Here is a 13,649-nt window from a genome sequence, read left to right on the forward strand (position 1 = left end):
GATGCATTTCTCGAGTAAGATATTCGTGCGTCTTAATCTTATAATTGTTTTAAATTTGGCAAAGGGTTTTTGAGTTGCCTAATGGAGTAATGCAGTTTCTGATGTCTTGTCACTGAGCATAATTTGATTTGCCCCTGAAAGCTTACTGTCTTTTTCTGTCCCAGTCTCTCTCTCTCTCTTTCTCTCTCTCTCTCTCTCTCTCTCTCTCTCTCTCTCTCTCTCTCTCTCTCTCTCTCTCCAGAGATACTTATAAAACAATAACAAAATTTTCTTGGTGTCCTTATATGGGAAATTGCTATGAACAATGAATTTTAATTTTAAAAAAATGGAGACAACTGCAAACAACTGTATACAGCCCAGGTTAAAAACCATAATCGAATAAACCATTAGTTAACCTATGTGTGATATTTTATCTTGCTTCCAGCCACAAAGCTAAATAAACACTAATATTTCATTTATAACTTGTTCATTCCGTAGAGAGCTTCGCATCTTAAAATGACTAATAATTCAGATTAATAGGGAAAAGAATTACTCTTACTGTCACCTCGATTTCTTCTCTGCAATAGTAACAAAAGCAATCAATTAAAAAATGAGCCGAATTTTCTTCTCCGCAGTCGAGTTTTCTGTACAGCGTATAATCAAGGCCACTGTAGATAGTTCTATCTTTCGGTGGTCCCGGTATAATGTTGTATGGGCTGCGGCCCATGAAATTTTAACCACGGCCAGGTGGTGGCTTATCCTATATCGTTGCCAGAAGCACGATTATGGCTAACTTTAACCTTAAACAAAATAAAAACTACTGAGGCCAGAAGGCTGCAATTTGATATGTTTGATGATTGGAGGGTGGATGGTCAACATACTAACTTGCAGCCCTCTAGCCTCAGTGGTTTTTAAGATCTGTGGGCGGACAGAAAAAGTGCGGACAGAAAAAAGTGTGGACAGAAAAAGTGTGGACAGAAAAAGTGTGGACAGAAAAAAGTGTGGACAGAAAAAGTGTGGACAGAAAAAGTGTGGACAGAAAAAGTGTGGACAGAAAAATTGCGGACAGAAAAAGTGCGGACAGAAAAAGTGTGGACAGAAAAATTGCGGACAGAAAAATTGCGGACAGAAAAAAGTGCGGACAGAAAAAGTGTGGACAGAAAAAGTGCGGACAGAAAAAGTGTGGACAGAAAAAGTGCGGACAGAAAAAAGTGTGGACAGAATAAAGTGCAGACGGGCAGACAGAGCCGGCACAGAAGTTTTCTTTTACAGAAAACTAAAACTAATAGGGTACGCGTTATGTTAATGGAATAACAATAGCAATGGCAATATCAGACTTTATATTGGCTGCAGTTGCCCAAAGAAGAAGCAAGGAATTAATTTTGCCCTAACTTACACTTCTGGGATTTAAAAGAGCGCGAAGTGGTTAACCTATAATTTCTATTCTCAGTTTCCTGCCATGTTTACGGGCCTCATTGTGATCCATTCCCGGTCGCACCAGATCACTATTTATTGGTGCAAATTCCTTATTTATTTTTAATTTTTAATTTTTAATTTTTTAAATTTTTTTATTTTAATTTTATTTTTTTAAGCCAGGACCAAAAAACATTAGAGTATTTAATCCTGCGGAGGAACTCGAGCTGTTAATCACTGTTTAAGTCTCGTCGATACTAAGACAAAATCACCATCTAGTATATATAATCTGCAAAGCAATTTAAGAATGTCTTCCTTGTTTACATGAAAACGAAGCGACGAAGTTCAAAACCATGGCTGTCATGTTTAAGGTTTATTACTTTATAAACTCAGAATGACAAATCATTTGAAGACAGTCTTTCATATTTATTTTGTTTTTAGTGGATGCTTGATCATTCGATTATCTCGATGGAAATGGCACCCTCGTCCCCAGCTAAACCATATGTGAGAAAAGGTTTGTAAAACAGAAGTCAATAAACTTAAATAGCAAAAAAAATGTTCGTTAAATGTTTGCCCCTCTTCAAGTACACCCCTCCACCCACTCAACAGCCCCCCACTTTCCCCCATCACCGCGCGCGCGCGCAAACACACACACACACACACACACACACACACACACACACACACACACACACACACACGAAAAGTTTACAATCATAGAAATTTAAAGTTTTTTCTGCACTTCAGAACGGAAATATTTCAGTAATTGAATTTGTCTATTTATTCGTCGCATATTCACTTTTGTTTATGTAAGCAAGGGGCTTTTGTAAAGGACAACTTTGATGTTTGAAATGTGCAAATGATACAACATACAGTAGTTACGTTCTCGAACGTTTTTAAAAAGAAACGCTGTGCCCATGATGTAGCATATTGGACAATATAGCATACTTAACACAAATGCGCACTTAAATACGGAGGCTTACACTGGAAGTCCTACATTTTGTTTTCATATCTCATCTGACGTACAAAGATTAATTGTTGTATCGCGGTTAATATGTCCGCCACTGGACTTAATCCGACCTCGTGAAAACAGGTTCTTGGAACTTATTAATGACCAAATGCTAATTAATCTGTAGTCATTAAACCTACCGGTTCCGTGAGTTATCGTTCATTTTAATGCACTATGATGCCCAATTATTATATGCAAGAATGGCCTATTAAGTCGCGTAGAGGAGGCTTTTGTTAAACGTCCATCAGGATGCATTCAGACGAGGGGCTAAAAATGCCTTGGTCTGATAGTCTGCTCTTTTGAAATGCTCAAATACATGAGGTCATACATTTCCTGTTTTCATTTATTTTATACCTCAATCCGTTATTCCTCTTTTGCGTGATTATAATGAATAGACTTTTTGGATACTATGATGAAAATGTCAAGGGGAAATAAACGACATGATTATTAATTATTGTGCTCTGCCTTCTTATGCAGGCCATGAAATAAATGCTCGACCTTTGGTCAGTTGTGATAGGTACTATGTTTTATATATATATATATATATATATATATATATATATATATATATATATATATATATATATATATATATATATATATATATATATATATATATATATATATATATATATATATATATATATATATATATATATATATATATATATATATATATATATATATATATATATATATATATATATATATATATATATATATATATACTAGAATATAAAAATTAAAAAATATATATATATTGATAGGCCTTTATATATATGTGGTATATATACTAGCAGATTTATATATATGTATATATATAAAAACCATTGTAGAAGGAAAAAGGTTAAAAACCACAGTGTTGATTCCTTTTTTCCTTCATGGTCCTTTGCTTTATTTATACACATTGCACAGTCCATATCTTCGGATTCAGTCATATATGCATACATACATACAGTACATATATATGTATATATATATGTTTATATTTTCCTTCATGGCATTTATATATATATATATATATATATACATTCATATAGTCCATATCTTATATATATATTATATCATATATATATATATATATATAGTATATATAAATGTATTTATATATATATATATATATATATATATATATATATATATATATATATATATATATATATATATATATATATATATATATATACACATATGCAAGACTAATTCTCTAAATGCAAGCAAAACCATTTTGCTCGTAGGAAAAATGTTCATTTAATGTCATGAATCTCTTGCTCTGCTAACCTTTCATTTATTCCAAGGATAACCAGAGCTAATGAATTCTCAACAACACTAATAACCTAACCAAGAAACACTCGCAGACGCGAGGAGAACAAAGCAGCAAGAGGAAAGCGAAAAATTCGAGTACCTCCTTGAATATTTTGCCAGACGGAGAGGAAAAAATCCTCACCGTGTGCGTGTGTGTGTGTTTTTTTTTTTCTTCAAGATTCGAGCAGAGACAAAGGTTTCGGAAATATCCTTTTACAGATAGATGGTAAAATGAGAGTTCTTTTTTTTTTTTTTTTAATTCTTGATTAACCTCTGGAAATGCTTCTAAGGAATAGATTCTTGTTTGGGGAAGAATATTTTTTTTTGGGGGGGAACACAAAGGTTTAATCCCGCATTGCATTCCCTTTGAAGATGGTCTTTGCTGATCTCTTACGTTTCCGAATATCCGCGGTAATTACTGCATAAAAATATCTAATTTAGTATTGTGGATTAATTAATGGTTTCATATTTACTATATTTTTTGCTTAATGTGTTTACGTTGGAATCAAAGCAATCTTTAATATGCGCATCACAGAATATGAATCCCGTTTTCTCTCATCCTAATTCAATATTGTGATGACCCCGAAGTTATAAACGGTCATGTTTTTCATAAGTAATATCCGATTTAGTTATTGGAAATTTAAAGTAATTTAATTTAAGCCATTAGATCAGAAAAAAGGAAGATCTTCCTTTGTCCCTCTCACTGATGCTAGACTGGTTTTTTCGGTTACAGAGTCAAAGGAAACGCATGAAAAAAAAACCTGATATTTGTCTAGATTAGAACTACCTTTTTATTTTTTTTTTAAATTGGAAGACTCGCCAATTAGTCAATATCGGCATTGACAATTGTTTCATTGAATATCTAGTATCGACAAACTTGATGGGAATGGATATCGAAAGATTTATCAGTACTAATTTGTTTTCAGTTCAGATCACGTTTCAAAGTCCTCTTGAACGACTGTAGGGTACAGCTTTGTAGATTTTATTTTTGCTTGAAAAAATCGAAATGCTCAGGAACATTTATATGGCCGCTTGTTAAAGAGTTCACGTTAACATAAATTTGATCTATAATTAAACACGTTTAGTAATATACCCGTCAAACAGTCTCGAAATGCATATTTTCTCCGGGGTATGTTGTTAGTGTTGAAATGATAAGTATTTGAGAAAGGCTAATAATCTCTAACTTCGCCTTTAGAAAATGTACGGTGATCCAAATGTATGTTAAGAATAAGTTTTTGACTGGGAGGAATTTTTACCGGCAGTTTAAAATGAAAAATGTTTAATTAGAATAAAAATATAGCAAGGATATAACGTCTCCGGAAACCTAGTGTTTTACCAATTCCTTTATTGATCTACTGCTTCTGCTCATTTACAGTGGCGCATTATTTGGAAAAGTAGTCATCTACAGAACATCGACCATCTTGAATTGAACCCTATAATATGTTACTATGTGAACGTAGAAGGATAACAGCTTACAGCACAATTTCTGATTTGCTCATTTCTCTTTTTCACTCTTTCTCTCTCCATTGCAAGGTATTTTTTCCTTTAACACCTAATTTATCTTCAACTCTCTCCATTGCAGAGTATTTTTTTCCTTTAACACCTAATTTATTTTCAACTCACTCCATTACAAAGTATTTTTTTCCTTTAATGCCTAATTTATCTTCAACTCTCTCCATTACAAAATATTTTTTCCTTTAATACCTAATTTATCTTCAACTCTCTCCATTACAAAATATTTTTTTCTTTAATACCTAATTTATCTTCAACTCTCTCCATTGCAAAGTATTTTTTTTCATTTAATACCTAATCTATCTTCAACTCTCTCCATTGTAAAGTATTTTTTTAATACCTAATTTAACCCCAACTCTCCATTGCAAAGTATTTTTTTCTTTAATGCCTAATTTATCTTCAACTCATCTCCATTACAAAATATTTTTCCTTTAATACCTAATTTATCTTCAACTCTCTCCAATGCAAAGTATTTTTTTCATTTAAACCTAATCTATCTTCAACTCCTCCATTCTTTTTTAATACCTAATTTAACAACTTCCATTGCAAAGTATTTTTTTCCTTTAATGCCTAATTTATCTTCAACTCTCTCCATTACAAAATATTTTTTTCCTTTAATGCCTAATTTATCTTCAACTCTCATTGCAAAGTATTTTTTTCATTTAATACCTAATCTATCTTCAACTCTCTCCATTGTAAAGTATCTTTTTTAATACCTAATTTAACCCCAACTCTCCATTGCAAAGTATTTTTTTCCTTTAATGCCTAATTTATCTTCAACTCTCTCCATTACAAAATATTTTTTCCTTTAATGCCTAATTTATCTTCAACTCTCTCCATTGCAAAGTATTTTTTTCATTTAATACCTAATCTTCTTTTCTCCCATTGAAAGTATTTTTTAATACCTAATTTAACCCCAACTTCCATTGCAAAGTATTTTTTTCCTACAAAAGCGCCAAAATACCCAATTCATCTCCAACCGAGTGTTTCTGAAGCAAGCACTCAGGCTCCCATTTACGAAATGAAACATCTATCCACAGCATCCTGTCATTCATTTAATGAGAAAGTTCAGCTTGCTGATGTATTATTCATACTATTCCCACTACGCATTAATCCTCTTCACAGATATTCTATCAAGCCTCTGTCTCTGCCATCTCTCTTCTATTCTCTCTCTCTCTCTCTTGCTCTTCTTTTCTCTTATAAACATTTTCCTTTTATTTTTCCAGAGGAATATAAAACAAAGGAAGTAATCTTCCTTTTGTTTTCCCAGAGGTACCTGATTCAGATGTTCTTTCTGCTTCTTTCTCTTTTATTGTCTTTCTTTACTCTTTTATTATCGCTGCAGCGTCTATTTTCTTTTAACATTAATCTCCGTTAATTATTTCATTGTTGTTGAGTTGAGTTTTGGCAGATGGATACTGCCACTCTTCCCCTGTATGTAATTTGAAACATATTTTTATTTAATCTATTCCTCACTATTCGAATTGCTTTGTTTTGTTATAAACATTTTCTTTTATTGTTGAAATAGTAATGTTCGTATTGTTTTGGATATGGGCTATTTTATCCTCTTCTATTTGGTATAAGAATTGCAGTTGATTCGAAATAAAGAAAAATGACTATACGTCTATCTAAAAAGTCATTCTCTCTCTCTCTCTCTCTCTCTCTCTCTCTCTCTCTCTCTCTCTCTCTCTCTCTCTCTTTTTCGATTTCATTTTCCATTCTCTTCCTCTCTATCCCTCTTTTTTCGGTTTCCTGTTTTCATTCTCTCTCTCTCTCTCTCTCTCTCTCTCTCTCTCTCTCTCTCTCTCTCTCACCTTTTTCTCGTCCCACTTTCTTATTTTTTCTCTTCCCCCACCCCTTCTTCCCTCCCGACTGTCTCTCTCTCTCTCTCTCTCTCTCTCTCTCTCTCTCTCTCTCTCTCTCTCTCTCTCAATCTACATATCGATATAGATCTATCATCTTGAAGGGCATCTCGAATATTAGTTGTCACTAGAATGCATATTTTAGTAGGACGAAATCCATCGCCTGAATATTTTCGATAACCCATCGAGCTCACATCTAATACCTGTATGTATATAAGAAATTTGAGATCGAATGCCAATTTTTACAAGGAATAGTCGAACACACGATTTTCCTCTTATAAAAGTAAAGGGGATTTGTGTTATGCTTGTTGATATGTAACTATAATTAATTTGTTTCCGTTATTAATAAAAATTGTAACATGACTGTTATTTTCGTCCGTTCTTATTGTTACCGTTATCATCAACACGTCTCATCACTGTCATCTGAATAATATATACTTCAAGGACAAAGGACTTAAACGGTATTATCATTATTACAAAGAGTGTTAGGTTATTTGTGCTTTTTTAATACGTAATTCATGTGTCTACTTTTGTGTTGTTTCGTCTACATTAGTTTACAATGTCTTCTCTCCGCTTTATTTTTCAACGTAATAATAATAATAATAATAATAATAATAATAATAATAATAATAATAATAATAATAATAATAATAATAATGAGTCATCGAGAGGACACTGACAAAAGTGTAAAAAATTATTTCGCTGATAATTGTTAAAATCTTGGAAATTCATGAGTGAGCCCTCAATTTTAATGGACAATCTTTGCTAGCTCTACATCAAAATATTCCTCTGAAACCTTTTCTAAACTTGCGATTTAATCTAAACAAACCAATTACTAATTTAAGAGTGATTATTGTAGACTATTTTCAATCAAAATATTTGATATATAATATTCATTACATTTCATCTTTCTCTCCTGGAAAACCCAACTCGCAACAGGTCACACAGCTCGCGAGCATCGCGGGGAATCCCTCCCCCCTGCCCCCCTCAAGGGGAACAGCGACACAAACAAAGAATTTAAATACTCCCAAAATGTCCGCATTTTAGTCGAATTACGTCGCATTGCTGTGAATTATTTGCGAATGCTGCGTCGCTTTTAGCTCATTCCAATGAATTGCTTTTGTTTTCGGAACTCCCGTTTAACTCCGTCAGCGTTGCATTTGACGCATTTGAATGTGATTTCACGTCGGCGTCGGTGAAAATAGCCCGCGGCCACATTTGTTTTGCGCTAAACGGTATCGTTAAGTTTGGTGTAATCGGGTAAAGTTTTTATTACACGCGTACTCATTCTAATCAACGCTGATCAAAACGTTCGCTCGCTTATCAGCAGCTCTGCGTCTGCGCAAGCGGTGACGGATGGGAGTTGTGATACAAATTGTACAAGGGGGCCGTTTTCAGGGAATCAATCCTCTGAGTAAAAAAAAAAAAAAAAAAAAAATCCTGCTACAGTTTTCGTTCGTTATGTACTCGTTGTACAGATATAGGCACGCAGATACTCTTCTACACAAAGAACACACACGTGCGCACGCACACACATAGACGCGCATGCACACTACACACACACGCATATATATATATATATATATATATATATATATATATATATATATATATATATATATATTATTTTATTTTTACTTTACGGATTTTTATCCTTAGGGGTCCCTGGGGTGGGGGATTTGATGAGGAAAAGGAGGAAGGGGTTGACTGGGTAAAGGAGAAAGGAGGAGGGGGTTGATAGGGAAAAGGAGGAGGGGGTTGATGGGGAAAGGGGGAGGGGGAATGGTCTCCGGAGGCTGTTAGACTTCCTGTTTTTAGTATTTTTATTTTGGGATAAAGTTGCAACGTTGGTGACGTTTCTTTGTGGTCCCCATCCAAGCACTGACAAGACTCAAAGATGTTTTATTTCTTTGATCGTATGATTAAGGTTATAGCGAACGTTTTACGATCTCGGCATTGCAGTCTCTAGTTTATTATTGGCTTGTATCTAAACACGCCTAATTAACTATTTGCTTCTATATAAATGGTAGTTGATCTATCTCTCCTTTCAACTGATATTCTATTTTCTGTTTGAGATTTAATGTTGTTTGTCACTGCTATTGATTTTTTAACCATTGTCTTTGTCTCAACCTGAAGGAAGACGAAAAGGCAAGTAAAATGTTCTTTAAAATTACCCAGAAAACTGTTCATTCGATTTGTAGTGGATCTGACTGGCGATAATTTTCCTTACCGTAATTATTCTGTTTCATTTCCTTCTTTTAAGTATAATTTGTCAACCATTAGAAAATGATTTCTTCTGAATAATGTATCTACTATTTTCAAAGGCAGTTAATAACCTTAAACCTTGTAAAACGAAAGCGGCAAACAACGATATTGTATTAAAAGTCGGAATCATAAGCTATTATTTAAACAAAGAAACGGCAGACAGTTTTAAATGGGGGTCAGAAAAATCAGTAATGTATATAAGCAGAAAGATAAAAGCCGCTGGAAAAAGCCGCTTTTCTTGATAAATGATGACCTCCAATAGCGAGGCGATCGCTTTTCGCTCGTCGGGCGAGAAATGATAGCGATTGTAGCAATTTAGCAGCCGTGAGGCAATAGACGTCAGCAGTTTTCCGCTAACCTTCGCTTGATTGCCGACTCCGCCGGAATCTCAATGGTGGTGCATGTCCAGGAGGTGTGGTAATCAAGGAGGAACTCAAGAGAAGGGTGGTAGGGGCGTGAGGAGAGTGTAGGATGGCCCCTGAAGGATTGTTTCTCTCATTCCCGGCCTCTCCCTGACAACAATTCTCTCGCTGGTTCCTTTTCCTTCGATCGCCAGGGCTGGGCTGCGAGAGACCCGATAAGGAAAGAGCCTTTGGTGAATTGTCCATTGATTGGAATTTGGAGCGAAGAAGTAAAAGGCAGATATGACGATAATACTACTTTGTATTCTTCTTCATGTTACAAAAATCATGAATTTCATATTTACAGTTTTGTATTCACTTAGGGTTTTAGATTTTAAGATGGAATCCTTTAGAGATGAAATGAAATGGCAAAAGAATCTCTTTAGCTTACTCATCGTTCAAGAGGGAAGACTGGAAAACAAGGAACCCTGGAAATAACAGGGTGGTAACTGTCATTATTTTCACGGTCTCCAGTTGTTAAGGAAGCCTGCTTAGGACTAGGAAAAAATAAAGGAACTAATTCTCACAGATTTTTACCTTCTCTCACTTCTTAATGAGCACCATATTCTTTGGAAGCTTGAATTTCAAGTCAGTGGCCCCTTTGGTGGGCTTGTTCCATATGAATAGGGTTCATCTTCTGAATAATAATAATAATAATAATAATAATAATAATAATAATAATAATAATAATATTATTATTAATTATTATTAATTATTATTATTATTATTATTATTATTATTATTATCTCCTATCTAATGTATTGACAACAAATCAGTAATGCGATTTAATCGATTTAAGTTTAAAAATACATTTCGAAGTGAAAAGCAACTAAAATTCATCGCAGTTTAAGAATCCGGACGCCAGAGATCAGTCTAGACTGCCGGAAGGTGTAAAGGGCGCTCATGCCACAAGAGAATACACAAGATAGTCATAATCATTCAAGAGAAACGAGAATGTCATCATAAGCGGAGTCTCCTGAAGGAAGCCAAGGCCGTTTGGTCATAAGTGCTGAGGGATCTTAAAAAGCTCATGAGAATTCTAGGTATTCCGTTGCCGTCTTTCCAGAAGGGTTACGAAAACGCTCCTTAGTGTCGCTGATATTTCCTATGGGGAAATTCTTGGGGTTCTTCGCCGCCCTCTTTTAGTAGAAATTATTTCTTCTTCTTCTTCTTCTTCTTCTTCTTCTTCTTCTTCTTCTTCTTCTTCTTCTTCTTCTTCAATTCCGTACTAACTTCTGGCGGAAAAAACAGAGTAGACAGAAGGGATAACTTAATGGATTTTATTTCATTCCATTTATGAAGTTTCCGTAACTTTCAAGCAAGATTTATTACAACTGCCGCATAAACTCATCTTTATTTAGCCCTGCCTTCAGACAGACTGGGTCACACTATTCATTTTAATGCATAATTCGAGTTTAATATTCTCTCTCTCTCTCTCTCTCTCTCTCTCTCTCTCTCTCTCTCTCTCTCTCTCTCTCTCTCTCTCTTTCTCTCTCTCAGTACCGTGACGTCGACTACCCTTTAAGATAAAAGAGTGAGAAGAATAGAATCTCATGGGAAAGGAAACACCAGAATCAGGGACAGCGGAAAGCTGAGAATCACAGGTAGTTGGCAAACAATTACCATGGAATGAAATAGGCCAAGGGACTGCAGGCCTTGATGCGTTGAACGTATGGATATGAATTGTTTAGTTTAAAGAAAAAAAAAAATGTTATTCGGGAGGGATGGCTGATTATTTCATCCTTCCTGGGTATAGTCGATTGCAACATGGAGAAAAAATCATAAGGCGAATAGCAAAAAGAGACAAGGAACCAAATGCAGTTAAAACGGCTGGTATTATTATTATTATTATTATTATTATTATTATTATTATTATTATTATTATTATTATTATTATTATTATTATTATTATTATAAAATCAAACTACTTTCACATTCCCACAGAAAATTTGAAATTAATATAGGTTGATTTCCAATTTTTTTTATATGGACCTCGCAGTACATAAATAGAATCTTAATTATATAAGGATAAAGTTTATGAATAAAGTTGAATTATGAAAATAAGCTGCTTTGAGTATACATCCATACGAGTAAAGACTACATGACTTTGATTTTTAAAATTGGTTGAGGGGAAATCAGTCATATTAAGACTATTTTGAAGCCATTATTGAAAATCTGAGTACCAGTAACTTTGGATACGAGACCATTATTGAAATTCTGAGCTTCATGAACTTTAGATGTTCCTCAATCCGGCTTAAATGCCTGCCATGATGTGCAAAAAAAATGCTAATACTTAATATAATATCTTATAAACAGAACTCATGATTGCTTATCTTTATCTAACTTAATTTAACGCGTCTTCCTTAGCCTTCAATAACTTGCGTAGTTGTGACTTCAGTTTTATATACCAAACCAATTAGTCGTTCATATTCTAGAACGCAACGATTTGCAAGATCCATCCAGGCATCCGGACACAACCAAAACTCCTCCTACCTTTACAGCAAAGTTTTATTCTGAATTTTACGACGCAGATGCTTATACATCATCCGGCAATTTCGGGAAATATAACCGGGCCAATTCACCACGAGATCGCCCGGCTGAGAAGGGCGATTTCGAGACCATCATCCTTCATGGGCTCTCAGAAAGAGAGGGACAGTCGGAACTTTGCCCCAGAGGGTCATTCGCCGCGATTTCGAAATGTTTCAGAGAAGAGAAGAGAAGGGGAATTCCGAAGGGGATATATCATAAACGTGAAGGCAAAGCAGAACAATACTGTAGATAGTAAAAGAGGGAGAAAAAGAGAGAGATCTCGGTCGGGAAAGGAGACGAGAAATGGAGAATAGGGAATTGAAGTTTGAAAGGAATGAAGGTGGAGGGACGAGGGTAATCTGATGTGAATGACGGTGATGATGATGATGATGATGATGGGAAGGAAGGGATGTCTGGGACTCAAAGGAATGAGAAATCTGGAAATAAGAGGAAGGAAAAGGTAAAAATTAGTAATGACTAAAATGGGCGCGCACAAGATGCAATAATGACTATCGTCCTAAACACTTGTATTTTTTACCCAAATGACAGACCTCCCAACACCACAGGCTTGGGTGAATTGATTTTTCGTAACTTACACATAGAAACCTTTTACTTTAAATAAATTCACTGGAATTCAAAAATAGTGACGATCAAGATTTCTTGGTTTGCACCAGAGGACATAATGGTGTAGTTAAGTAGTGACGGTGAACACGGACATTACAATTATCAAATTAAAATATAAACAAAACACGACCTTAACCATTTCCAAGTGACGTTACACCGATGAAGTCTTAAAATCAAATTCCGTATATATGTTACGGGCAGATAGCGAAACCAGGCATTTCACGAACTGCCTGAAATTTCAGGCAGATAGCGAAATGCACTTAGGGACATTTGATCCCCCCAGGGGCTAGTACTAAACACGGCGAAATACATTTGACGCCCCAAGGGCTACTACTAAACACGGCGAAACAGTGTAGGTGAGTCACTGTTTCGCCGTGTTTAGTATTAGCCTCTGGGGGATCAAATATCCTGAAGTGTATTTCGCTATCTGCCTGAAATTTCAGGCAGTTCGCGAAATGCCTGGTTTCGCTATCTGCCTGTAACATATAAACTGTGTCGAGTTTAAGACTTCATCAGCACTGCGAATAAATTGTCATCCATAACCTAATGATACTGAATCTAAGCTAAGTTTTTGTCAGCATTACAAAAAAGTTCGTCTTTCAAAACCTCAATTCTTTAAATAATGTTATTTTATACATGAAAGCCTTACTCGGATGGGAGTCAAAACGTGAAAACTTATGTTTATATCAATTAGATGATTAACACTATGAATACAAAGTTTTCTACATAGTGCTAGTTTGGTAACGTGAA

This window comes from Macrobrachium rosenbergii, chromosome 20 (assembly GCF_040412425.1).
Source record: "Macrobrachium rosenbergii isolate ZJJX-2024 chromosome 20, ASM4041242v1, whole genome shotgun sequence".
Lineage (NCBI taxonomy): Eukaryota > Metazoa > Arthropoda > Malacostraca > Decapoda > Palaemonidae > Macrobrachium > Macrobrachium rosenbergii.